The sequence below is a fragment of the Tamandua tetradactyla genome, chromosome 11 (assembly GCF_023851605.1).
Source record: "Tamandua tetradactyla isolate mTamTet1 chromosome 11, mTamTet1.pri, whole genome shotgun sequence".
Classification (NCBI taxonomy): domain Eukaryota; kingdom Metazoa; phylum Chordata; class Mammalia; order Pilosa; family Myrmecophagidae; genus Tamandua; species Tamandua tetradactyla.
The window spans coordinates 21733513-21746154 of NC_135337.1; the positions used below are offsets into that span (position 1 = coordinate 21733513).

The 12642-nt window shown below is 39.0% G+C and overlaps 1 long non-coding RNA gene across 2 annotated transcripts in view; it reads right to left on the reverse strand.

Moving 5' to 3' along the window:
- Positions 1-443: 443 nt before the first annotated feature.
- LOC143649422 (uncharacterized) overlaps positions 444-12642 on the reverse strand; it is a 141603-nt gene continuing 129404 nt past the window's right edge. For both annotated transcript variants that reach the window (XR_013158988.1, XR_013158987.1), the window contains 2 exons: positions 12070-12267; positions 444-2306 (listed from right to left, as the gene is read on the reverse strand). This is a non-coding gene — a long non-coding RNA (uncharacterized LOC143649422). The remainder of the gene's footprint in view (positions 2307-12069; positions 12268-12642) is intronic.

The following is a 12642-nucleotide window of genomic DNA, read 5'->3' on the forward strand; positions in this document are numbered from 1 at the left end:
AAATGAAATGGCTGCCTCTGCAAGATTGAATAAGGATTAAAACATGGCTTTTCTGGGGCACATAATATTTTCAAACCAGCACAGTAGGGAACTCCATAATTCAGTCCTTGTACCAAAACAACTATTCAATATGCAAGTATTGTCTGAAACAGCTATTTTGAAACTCTAGAGGCCAGAATAACATTGCAGAAGTTCTAGGAAAGAGCAGGAAGAAGAGGCTGATAAATTACAGTAAAGAACTATAAGTTGCTCTCTCATGGTGATTACCAGCATCCCTACTCCACAGGCTACCAGGGAGTCCAGCCCCTGGCAGGCTTACTGATAGCAGAGATATAAAAATCCTCTTCCCTCAAGAACATAGGTGGGCATGGCCAATACTGTTCACGACTTTTTTTTTTTTAACTTTTTTTATTGTATGGTATAACATATATACAAAACAAAGAAATAAAAATGCAACAGTTTTCAAAGCACTCTTCAACAAGTAGTTACAGGGCTGATCCCAGAGTTTGTCGTGGGGCTACCATACGATCCTCTCATATTTTTCCTTCTAGCTGCTCCAGAATATAGGAGGTGAGAGGGCTTAAATATTTTTTTATCATCACAATAGACTTTTTTCATTTTTTATTGTGAAAAATAGCATATATATTAAAAAGCTATAAATTTCAAAGCGCATCACCACAATTAGTTATAGAACATATTTCAGAGTTTGACATGGATTGCAACTTCACAATTTTAGGTTTTTACTTCTAGCTGCTCTAAAATACTGGAGACTAAAAGAGATATCAATTTAATGATTCAGCATTCATATTCATTAAATTGTTAAGTCCTATCTTCTATGTATAATTCCACCATCACCTTTGATCTTTTCATCCTTCTCTTTAGGGATGTTAGGCTATGGCAATTCTAAATTTTTCATATTGGAAGGGTCTGTCACTAATATGGGGTAAGGAGATGGAACTATCTCATGTTCTGAAGAGGCTGGGCTAGGTTTCAGGACTTATCTGGAAAAGGGACCCATCTGGAGATTGTAGGTTTCTCTAAAGTTACTCTAGTGCATGGAACCCTTGTGGAATTTTATAAATTGCTCTAGGTGTTCTTTAGGATTGGCTGGAATGGTCCCGTGGGGTTTGGCAATTTATGATAGGTAGCAAGGTCTAGTTGAAGCTTGCATAAAAGCTATCCCAGAGTAGTCTCTCAACTCTATTTGAACTCTCTCTCCCACTGATATTTTATTGATTACACTTCCTTTCCCCTTTTGGTCAAGATGGAATTGTTGATCCCACAGTGCCAGGTCTGGATTCATTCCTGGGGGTCATCACCCATGTTGCCAGGGAGACCTTCACCCCAGGATGTCATGTCCCATGTTGGGGGGGGGGGACTTTGAGAGACTAAGGCCATGTCTGAGCAAAAGAGGTCCCCCAGAAGTAATGATTAGGCATGCCTATAGTTAGTACAAGTTTCTTTGCTACCTATGTAAGCTTCACAAGAGTAAGCCTCATGATCGAGCATATGGCCTATTGATTTGGGTGTCCCTAAAGTTTGACCCAGTATCGGAGGATTTCCTGATGGTAAGATTTAATAGTTCCATATTCTTTCTCCCATCCCTCAGGGGACTTTGCCAATACTTTTTGATTATCTGGTTAATATACTCTAGGATGCATGCAGGCATTACAATAATCTATACAGGATTAATGGACCTCTCTCTTATTCTGTGCTCCCTGTTTTTCACTTGTTCAAATGAGCTATAAAGACAGGTTGAATTAGATTATGCACTACAGAAGAATTCAGTTCTAGACCAAATAAACCTTTCTTCCATTGGTCTCAAAGAATACGTGTAGTTCTAAAATATAGACACGGTCTTCCTTACCCTTATGTCCTGAATTGTTTTAACCCCTGTTTGGCTTTGTTCCTATCTCTAAATATTAGGTTATATATTTTGAAAATAGCCTTTCAAAATCCAGAAATACTAATCACTCAGGACTTAATGTGTCTGCTCTAAAAGCTTACAATCCAGGCTCCTGTTTTCTTATAAGCATTTTCTAAAGGTGACCACACCATTCTTCTTCTTTTGTTTCTGGTTTATTTTGTCTCACCAACTGTCCCACATGTTCATTCACATCGTTGCCTGCCTCATGACTTTGTTCCTTTTTGTAGCAGCACAGCCTTCATTCATAAGTATACACCATCATTCACCAATCTACTTCTCCATCAGTGCATCCTTCAGCCACCTGCATTCATCGGGCATCATATAGAGGGCCCAAGTCCATAGTCCATCAACATTCTCAATTTAAGATAATTTCATTGCTCTTAAAAGAAAGAAAACAAATAAACACAGCTTCACCAAATAGGAAGTCTAATTCTCCTCTTAACTCTTTTCCCTCCCCCCCCATTATTTACCTCTGCTGTTGCTATGGTAGAGATGATGATTTCCTTTTGAGCATAGCTCATAGCATGCAATAACAGTTTTCCCTTATACCCTGGACTTAAACACTCTCTGTACAAGAATCATGTCTTTGAAGTAGTTCTTGTGAGAACTAATTCATATTTCGAGTGTTTATCCGTGGGACACTTAAGTCTTTACTTCCCCTTTCAATCTTGTTCATCTTCCATATGGCAATATTACTTATAGACCCACTAGAGAACCATACTCACTCCTATATATTCCCTTACATTGGAGTTCAACCTCATTAGCTAACGGTTCACTCATCTCTAGCTTCTATGTATCTCTAAGTCCCCTATATTCTGTATTATAAGCCTCTGATTATACCTTTATGCTCATCATAAAAGTGGGATCATACAGTATCTATCCTTTTGTGTCTGGCTACTTTCACTTAGCATTATGTCCTCAAGTCTCATCCATCTTGTGATGTGCTTCAGGGCATCATTTTGTCTTAACTGCTGCATAATATTCCATCGTATGTATATTCCACATTTTGTTGATGCACTTGGCTGTTGATGGGCATTTAGTTTGTTTCCATTTTCTGATGATTGTGAATAATGCTGCTATGAACATTGGTGTGCAAATGTCTGTTTGTGTCATTGGTTTCAGCTTTTCTGGTTATATGCCAAGTAGTACTATTGCTGGGTCATAGGGCAACTCAATATTTAGTTTCCTAAGAAACCGCCAAGCAGTCTTCTGTAGTAGCTGCACCATTATACATTCCCACCAGCAGAGCATAAGTTTCCCAGTTTCCTCATATCCTCTCCAACATTTATAGTTTCCTGTTTGTTTAATAGCAGCATTCTTATAGGTGTGAGGTGGTATCTCGTTGTAGTCTGCATTTCCCTTATATCGAATGAAAATGAGCATCTCTTCATGTGCTTTGAGCCACCTGTATTTGCTCTTCAGAAAAGTGCCTATTATGTCTTTACCCATTTTATAATTAGGTTGTTCGATATGTGATTTCTGAATATTTTCTCCCATTCAGTTGGCTGCCTCTTCACCTTTTTGACAAAGTCTTCTGAAGTGCAGAAGCATTTGATTTTGAGGAGTTTCCATTCATCTATTTTTTCTTTTGTTGCTTGTGCTTTAGGTGTAAAGTTTAGGAAGCTACTTCCTATCACAAAGTCTTGAAGATGTTTCCCTACATTTTCTTCTAGAAGCTTTATGGTGCTAGTTCTTATATTTAGGTGTTAGATCCACTTTGAGTTAATTTTTCTGTAGGGTGTAAGATAGGAGTCCTCTTTCATTCTCTTGGCTACTGATATCATTTCTTCCACGCCCAATTATTGAAAAGACTATTTTGTCCCAGTTCAGAGGATTTGGGGGCCTTGTCAAAAAAATTAATTTGCCGTAGATTTAGTGGTCTATTTCTGCATTCTCAATTAAATTCCATTGGTCAATGCTTCTATTTTTATGCCAGTATTATGCTGTTTTGACCACTATGGCTTTACAATAGGTTTTAAAGTCAGGGAGTGTTCATTCTTCCATTTTGTTCTTCTTTTTTAAGATGCTTTTAGCTATTTGGGGTCTCTTTCCCTTCCATATGAAGTTGGTAATTAGCTTTTCCAAATCTTCAAAGTAGGTTGTTGGAATTTTCATTGGTACTGTGTTGAATCTGTAGACCAATTTGCAGAGAATTGACATCTCAACTATATTTAGCCTTCTTGTCCATGAGCAGGGAATGTCTTTCTACCTGTTTAGGTCACCTTTGATTTCTTTCAGCAATGTTATGTAGTTTTCTGTGTACAAGTCCTTTACATCCCTAGTTAAGTTCATTACTAAGTATTTGATTCTTTTAGTTGTTATTTTGAATGGAATTTTTCCCTTAACTGACTCCTCTGCTAGGTCGTTGCTTGTGTATAAAAATGTTACTGATTTTTGCACATTAATTTTATATCCTGCCACCTTGCTGAATTCATTTATTAGCTCAGGTAACGTTGCCATAGATTTCTCAGGATCTTCCAATATAGTATCAGATCATTTGCAAATAATGAGGGTTTTACTTCTTCCTTTCCAATCTATATGCCTTTTCTTTCTTTGTCCTGCCTGATTGTTCTAGCTAGAATTTCTAGCACAATGTTGAATAATAGTGGTGACAGTGGGCATCCTTATCTAGCTATTTTTCTGTTTATTCTTTCAAATTTCTCTTTATGCTCTTCTACTGTCTTCTTGATTCCCTTTATGTCATTTGTTATCATACTTAATTTTCTAAGTAGAGTCACAAGAACATCTTTGATTAGTTGTTCCAACATCTTTGTCTCCTTTGCCTGGGCTCTATCTGTCTGCATTGTGATATGCTTAGTGAATGTCTGCTGTCTTCATGGTATGTAAGTATCTTGATTGAATTACTTTGGGAGTTGATTTCTTTCGGTACTCTAAGGCCTTGTGTTTGTGGGATGGTTGTACAGTAGGGAGCAGGGTACAGGGTGGGGCACTCAATGTGGTGATTTGTTTCAGGGGAGGTATAGGTGCAGGTTGGGGAAGTAATGCTGATGCTCATGAATATAGGCACCCAGCGGCCAGAGAGGGTGTAGTTGTGAAGGTGCACCAGTCTGGGGTCGTAACCCTGGTATGTGCTGGCCTAAGGCACGGGGCCCTTTGTGCACATGTGTAGAACTGTGGCAGCAGGTTGACATTATGCTTTCATGGACTGGGGCAGGTGTGACCTGGCTGTGCAGTTCAGCACTTTCTCAGAGCTGGGAAGTGTGGCTGAGGGCCATGCGCATGTGCAGTTCTAGGACGGCTGTAAAGTGTGGTTACCAGAGCTGAATGATGTGATGGGGAGTCTGTGTGCATGCATGGGGCTAGGAGTGCCATAAACTGATGTGCTGAACTCAGGAGGGAGCAGGGTGAGGCTGTGCCACTCTGTGGGCTGGGGGAAAGAGTAGCCTAGGTATGGAGGTTAGTGTCTGCAGCCTTTATGCGCTGGCAACAGTCTGCAGGGAACAGGGAGGGGAGGTAGTGCTCAGGAAGTGTGCAGGAGAGGTGGGTTGGGCTGCACTTAGGGTGAGGGTGTGGGACAGGTATGTGCATTGGGGGCTGGTGGGTTGGGGATGCCTGGAGCATGGAGAATGGGAATGGATGATGGGGGTTTGGGTGCGTGGGGTGTGGGGTGAGTCACTGATCACGGGGTTGCAATAGTGAGGGTAGTGCAACCATGGAACACAGCCTGGCTTACTTCCAAGTCCCTGACTCCCATCTGCGTACTCCTGCAGGCTCTGTGCCCTGCACCAGGCTTCAGCCCTTTGCCTCTCAGTTCCTCAGCTTCTGCAGCCAGGGCTGCCCCATATGGTGCAGAAGGCACTCCCAAGTCAGCTGCACTCCCAGAATCACTGCCTCCTGTCCCTACTCTAACTTTTCTGTGGAGCAGGGCTGATCTCAAGCTACTCTATCTGGCGATCTTCCCAGGAGTCTGATCACGACTTTTGATTAGTGAATTTGGATTGCTGGGGACCCAGTTTTAAGGGCAGATATTGCATCAGCCCACCCTGGACAAAGGTGATGGCAGCCATTGTTTCAATCCTTCACAGCAAAGGCAGAGGAGGCAGAGATGTAGAGATGCAGTACTTCTTCAGGGCTAAGGGGGACAGTTACCTAAAGGGCTGAATTTTCTGGGAAGGCCAGGAAAGGCCAGCTTTAAGAAGCCTTTGGAGAAGCTTTTGGTGCCCTTCCTGATCCCCTACCTAGAGTGCTTGGAGCTAGTCTGTGTCCTTTGTTAGTCCTTGGCCCTGTTTTGGCTGGGAAAGACTAGGGAAAGTTCTTCCAGGATGACTTTCTCCCAGAATTTGCCTTCCAGGCAAAGGTAACTTGAGAGGAGTGAAATAAAGTATAGAGGCAGAGGATCTGTGGGAAAAGTTTTCCAGCTTCAAACACCCAGGAAATGGAGATCTGTCTCCTGAGAAACAGAAAGGATGACTAAACTACTTTAAATGAGGGGATTTCAAAACAACAAACAAGCAAAAGCTAGGACAAGATACAGGCCCCAAACTCTATACAGTGCACTCACTTTGAGCAGACCTCCCTGATAGGAGGACTGAAGATTAGAAAAATCTCTGTCTTATTACCGACTGGTTACAAAATCAAGAACCGGTCATTTTAGGAAGTAAATCCCAGTGTTAACATTTTAAAATATTAAAATGCACAGTGTGCAACAAAATAGTACAAGACAAAGAAATAGGAAATGATAGCCCATCCAAAGAAAGAAGTTAAATTACAGAAAACAGAAGTGAAGAAGATGAAAATGTGAACATACTGAGCAAAATCTTAAAAATAATGATCTTAAAAATGCTCAAGGGCACGAAGAAAAGTAAAAAGAAAGAACTAAAAGCTATCAGGAAAACAGTGAATGAACAAAATGAGTGTCCGAGTAAAAAGACAAAAATTTTAAAAAGAAGACAAAGAACTACTAGAGTTGAAGGCCACAACTGAGATGAAAAATGCCCAGGAGGGTTTCAGGAGCACAATGGAGCTAGCAGAAGAAATAATAAGTGAACTTGAAGACAAGATGCTTGAAATGAGCCAGGCTGAGAAGCAGAAATAAAAAGTAATTATTAAAAGTGAAAATAATCAAAGACAGCTATGAGACACCATTAAACACACCAATATACACATTATGTGAGTCCCAGAAGAAGAAAGAAAGAAAGGGGCAGAAGGAATAGTCAAAAAATAATGACAGAAAACTTTCAAAATTTAGCAAAAGATGTGGATATGTGCATATAAAAAGCTCAGAAAAGCCCAAACAAGATAAACAGGAAGAAAAATATACCCTGCCATATATTGATTATACCATCAATTGGAAAGGACAAGGAGAGAGTTCTGAAAGCTGTAAGAAAAAAGCAACCCATATGTACAAGGGAGTCCCAATTAGTTTGAGTACTGATTTCTCATCAGAAACCATGGAGGTAAGAAGGCTGTGGGTTGAAAAACTTAAAATGCTGAAGGAAAACAACTGCCAGTCAAGAACTTTATATCCAGTGAGATGATTTTCAAAAATAAGGGGTAGACTAAGACACTCAGATAAACAAAAGCTGAAGTAATTCATCACCATTAGACCTACCCTACAAACAATGCTAAAGGGAATTCTTCAAACCGAAAAGAAGGGATAATAAAAAGTGGTTCAAAACAGCATAAAAGAATAAAGTCCTGCAGTAAAGGTAACCATTTGGGTAATTATAAATGCCAATACTATCGTATTGCACTGTTTGCTGTGAAACTCAACTTCTTACTTCCTACTGGTGCTAAAATGTAAACGCATAAAAATTAATTGTACATCTATGGTTTTGGCATCCAATGTACATAGAGATAAGTGGTAACAAGTAGAAAAAAATGGTGGGGGGACATAGGATTATATAAAATAGATATGTGCATGCTATTGAAGTTAAGTTGGTATCAAATGAAATATGATTGTTATATATTTAGGATGTTAGATTTTAACCCCATGTTAACCACAAGAAAAATAAATTTAAAATGTGTCCAGATAGAAACAAGAAGTCACTCAATATGGTACAACACTAAAAAGGAAATACATAAAAGTAGGCTTTAATAGAAGTGAGGGATTAAAAAAAGTATAAAACTTACAAAGGCTCAATCGTATTATCAGTAGTGACTTTAAATATAAATGGATTAAATTCTCCAGTTGAAAGACAGAGATTGGCAGAATAGATTAAAAAGCAGGGTCCAATTATATGCTCTATACAAGAAACTGACCTTAAAGACAAACATACAAGTAGGTTGATGGTGAAAGGATGGAAAAATATATAACATACAAATAGTAACTAAAAGAGAACTGGGGTGACTATCTAATAAAATAGACTTTAAGTAAAAAAACAGTTAAGGACAAAGATAGCCATTACACACTAATAAAGGGGACAATTCAACAAGAAGATGTAGCAATTATAAATATATATGCACCTAACATCAGCACCCCAAAATATATGAAGCAAATACTGACAGATTTGAAGGGAGAAATTGAAAGTTCTACATTAATGGTAGGAAACTTTAAAACATCATTTTCAATAATAGATAGAACTCCTAGTCATAAGATCAATAAGGAAGTACAGGAATTGAAAGACATGAAACCAACTAGCACTAACAGACACATATAAAACACTGCACCAAACAAAAACAGAAACATACATTCTTCTTGAGTGCACATGGATCACTCTTCAGGTTAGATCATACGTTAGGTCACAAAACAATTCTCGATAAATTCAAAAATACATAAATTATACAATATACATTTTCAAACCACAATGGAATGAACATAGAAATCAATAACAAAAGGAGAAATAGAAAATTCACAAATATGTTGAAATTAAACAACATATTCTTAAATAATCAATTGGTTAGAGAAGAAATCACAAGCAAAACAAAGAAATATCTTGAGGCAAATGAAAATGAAAATACAACATAAAAAATGTATAGGATGCAGTGAAGACACTGCTAAGAGGGGAATATAAAGGTTTATATGGTTATATTAAAAGAGAAGAAAGTCTTCAGATCAGAGAACAACCCTCAATGGGAAGAACTAAAAAAAAGAAAAGGGCAAACTAAACCTGAAAGGAGCAAAAGGAAGGAAACAACAAAGATTAGAGTGGAAATAAATAAAATTGAAAAAAAATTAAAGCAATAGAGAGAATAAACAAAACCAAAAGTTGGTTCTTTGAAAACATCAGTAAAATTGACAAACTTTTAGCTGGACTGACAAAGAAAAAAGAGAGAAGATACAAATAATGAACCATCAAAGATGAAAAGGAGGACATTACTAGTGACCTGGTGAAATAAAAAGGACTATAAGAAAGTATTATAAACAATTATATGCCAATAAATTAGATAACCTAGATGAAGTAGACAAATTCTTAGGAAAACACAAATGAGCTACACTGACTCAAGAAGAAGTAGAGGGATTCATGTTGTGGGGAAAGATGGCAGTGTAGTGAGGTGTGGAATTTAGTTCATCCTCTAGGGCAGCTAATTAAATAACCAGAACTGTATGAAACAACTGCTGCAGGGAGATCAGGGGCTGGACACACATCATACATGGAATGGATGGAATGGCTGAGATCCCACACAAAATTGTAAGTGTCCCAAGCCACTGAGGTTGGCACCCATTCCCCGTGGGCATGGCAACCTGGTCCCCTGAGGGGAAAAGAAACAGACTCTACTATGTAGTTAGAAAAATAGCTCAACCAAGCTCCAATCACAGAATTATTTAACAAATTTGGACTGCTGGAAACTGGCCATGAGCACAGATAAACCTGGAGAAAATACTAAAGGAATCAGGAGTTTTTGCCCCCACAGACAGGGGGGCTGGACTCATCAAAAAAAAAAAAAAAAGAGGCTTTTGAGGTAGACAGCACAAAATACTGGAAAAGGGCTGGACCCCAAGAAAAGGGGCACATAGAGCCATGCACTAACTCCACCTCTTGATTGACAAACAAGGGGAGCAGGGGCTCCATTCTGAAAAGGCTTTTTTTCTCTTTTTTACTTATTAACAACTCATTAGATAGAATTGTGAGTACTCTCAGGCTTCAACACTGCCCCAGGCAAGGGCAGAATTAAGGCATGTCTGAGTAACAAAGTAAATGTTCAGGTGAATGGAGAAAATTCCCTAAAGGGCGTACCTTCCCCAAGAAAAGGGGCAGAGCCCAGATCAAGTGACAGGATCTCCTTCAGGGAAATCAGGGCCCTGGGGCTGGAAAACAGAAGTAACCTAAGCCTGCTCTCTACCTCAGCCTCTGTCTCAACCATGCAGGGAGAGGCTGCTGAAATTAAAGGAGCTGCATCACTTTACACTTGCGGGAAGCTGCGGGAAGATAAGTGTCACATGCTGGGTAGGATAGGAAAAACACAGAATCAAGAGGCTTCATAGGAAAGTCTGACCAACTTGCTGGATCTCACCCTCAGGGGAACTTAATACTGACTACTCTCTCTTCCTTAGAGGCCTGTTTGGTCTGGGAAAATCTGGCTGGGGTTGATCATATCTGAGGAGAGCCTTCTTAAATAAAAAAGGTTCCACATGAGCAGGGCAAGAACCAGAAAAACAAGAGCTGAAAAATTCTGATCAGTTAAGCAGAAGCTATGCTAGAGGTCTATACTAGATTGAGCAATGCCAACAACAGAGAGAGAACAAAGCCAACCAATAAGGAGACCCTAGGTAAAAGAGTGAAAACAACTTTCAGAAAAACTACTTGAGGAAATCAAATGCCTAGATTCAAGCAAAATAATAATAATAATAATGAGTCATATTAGGAAAGCAGAAGATAATGCCCAGTCAAAGGAACAACCAATATCATTTCAAATGAGATACGGGAGTTGAAACAAGTAATTAAAGATGTTTGAACAGACATGTAAAATCGTATCAAAAATCAAATAGAGTTGAGGGAAGATATGGCGAAAGAGATGAAGGACATAAAGAAGACATTGGGCAAACATAAAGAAAAACTCAAAAGTTTGGAGAAAGAACTTAAGGAAATGAATGACACAATAGAAGAGATGAAAAGCAATGGAGATCTACAACAGCAGATTTGAAGAGGCAGAAGAAAGGATTAGTGAATAGAGGACAAGACAACTGAAATCCTATACACAAAAGAAAAGACAGGGAGAACAATGGAAAAATACAGGTAAGGTCTCAGGGAATTGAATGACAACATGAAGTGCACTCATATATGTGTTATGGGTGTCAGAGAAGGAAAAAGGGGCAGAAAGACTAATGGAGGAAATAATCACTGAAAATTTTCTGCCTCTTATGAAACACATGAAATTACAGATACCCAAAATGCAGCATAACTCAAACAGAATTGACCCAAATAGACCTACTCCAAAACAATTAGTAATTTAGATTTTTAAATGTCAAAGACAAAGAGAGAACTCTAAAAGCAGCAAAAGAAAAAGCAATCCACCACATACAAAGGATGCTCATAAGACTATGTGTGGATTTCCCAGAAGAAACCGTGGAGGCAAAAAGGCAGTGGTATAATATATTTAAGATTCTGAAAGAGAAAAGCTGCCAACCAAGAATTCTATACACAGCAAAAACTGTACTTCAAAAATTATGGGGAAGGGCAGTGTGATGGTGGTTCAGTGGCAGAATTCTTGCCTGCCAGGATGGAGACTTGCATTTGATTCCTGGTGCCTGCCCAGGCAAAAAACAAACAAAAATGATGGGGAATGTGTGCAGGTGGCTTAGTGGTAGAATGCTTGCCTTTCATGCTGGACACCCAGGTTTGATCCTCAGACCATGCACCAAAAAACAAACAAACAAGCCAAAAAAAAAAAAAAAAAAAAACAAGAAGGAGTTTAAAATATTTTCAGACAAGCAGCCACTGAGAGAGTTTGTGACTAAGATACCTGCTCTACAAGAAATACTAAATGAGGCATGTATTAACTTGCTAAGCTATACCAGAAATGGGACAGCTTTTAAAAAAGAAAATTTAATAAGTTACAAGTTTACTATGCCTATAAAAATGTCCAAACTTAGGCATCTAGGGAAAGATACTTTAATTCGAGAGAGGCTGATGGATCTGAACAACTCTATCAGCTAGGAAGGCAGATGGTTGGCATCTGCTTGGGTCTTTGGCTTTTGGTTTCAAACAGCTTCCAGCCTCTGTTCCTGTGGGGTTACTCACCTTGCTTCTCTGGGGCTGCTTTTACCTGTTTGCTTCCCTTGGCTCTCTGCAGATTCTGGCTTGCTTAACATCTCATGGGGAAGCATATGGTGACTTCTTCTGGGCTCCAAGCATTTCCAAACATGAGTGCCTTTCTTCTGAGCTCTCTCAAAAATGTTTCCACGTTTAAAGGACTCCAGTAAATTAATCAAGACTCACCTTGAATGGATAGAATCACATCTCCATTTAATCAAAGGTTGCACCCACAGTTGGGTATATCACACCTCTGCAATGATAATGCAATTAAAATTTTCTGTCCAACAATATTGAATTAGGATAAAGAGAAATGGTTGCCCCTGCCCCCAAGATAGGATCAGGGTTTAAACATGGCTTTTCTAGGGTACATAATACCTTCAAATCAACACATTACACTACAGGCAGATAAGAAAAGACAGGAGAGAGAGGTCTGGAGAAGAGTGTAGAAATGAAGACTATCAGTAAAGGTAAAAAGAAAAAAAAAGATACGGCAATTGTTCTAGTTTGCTAGCTGCTGGAATGCAATATACCAGAATCAGAATGGCTTTTAAAAAAAGG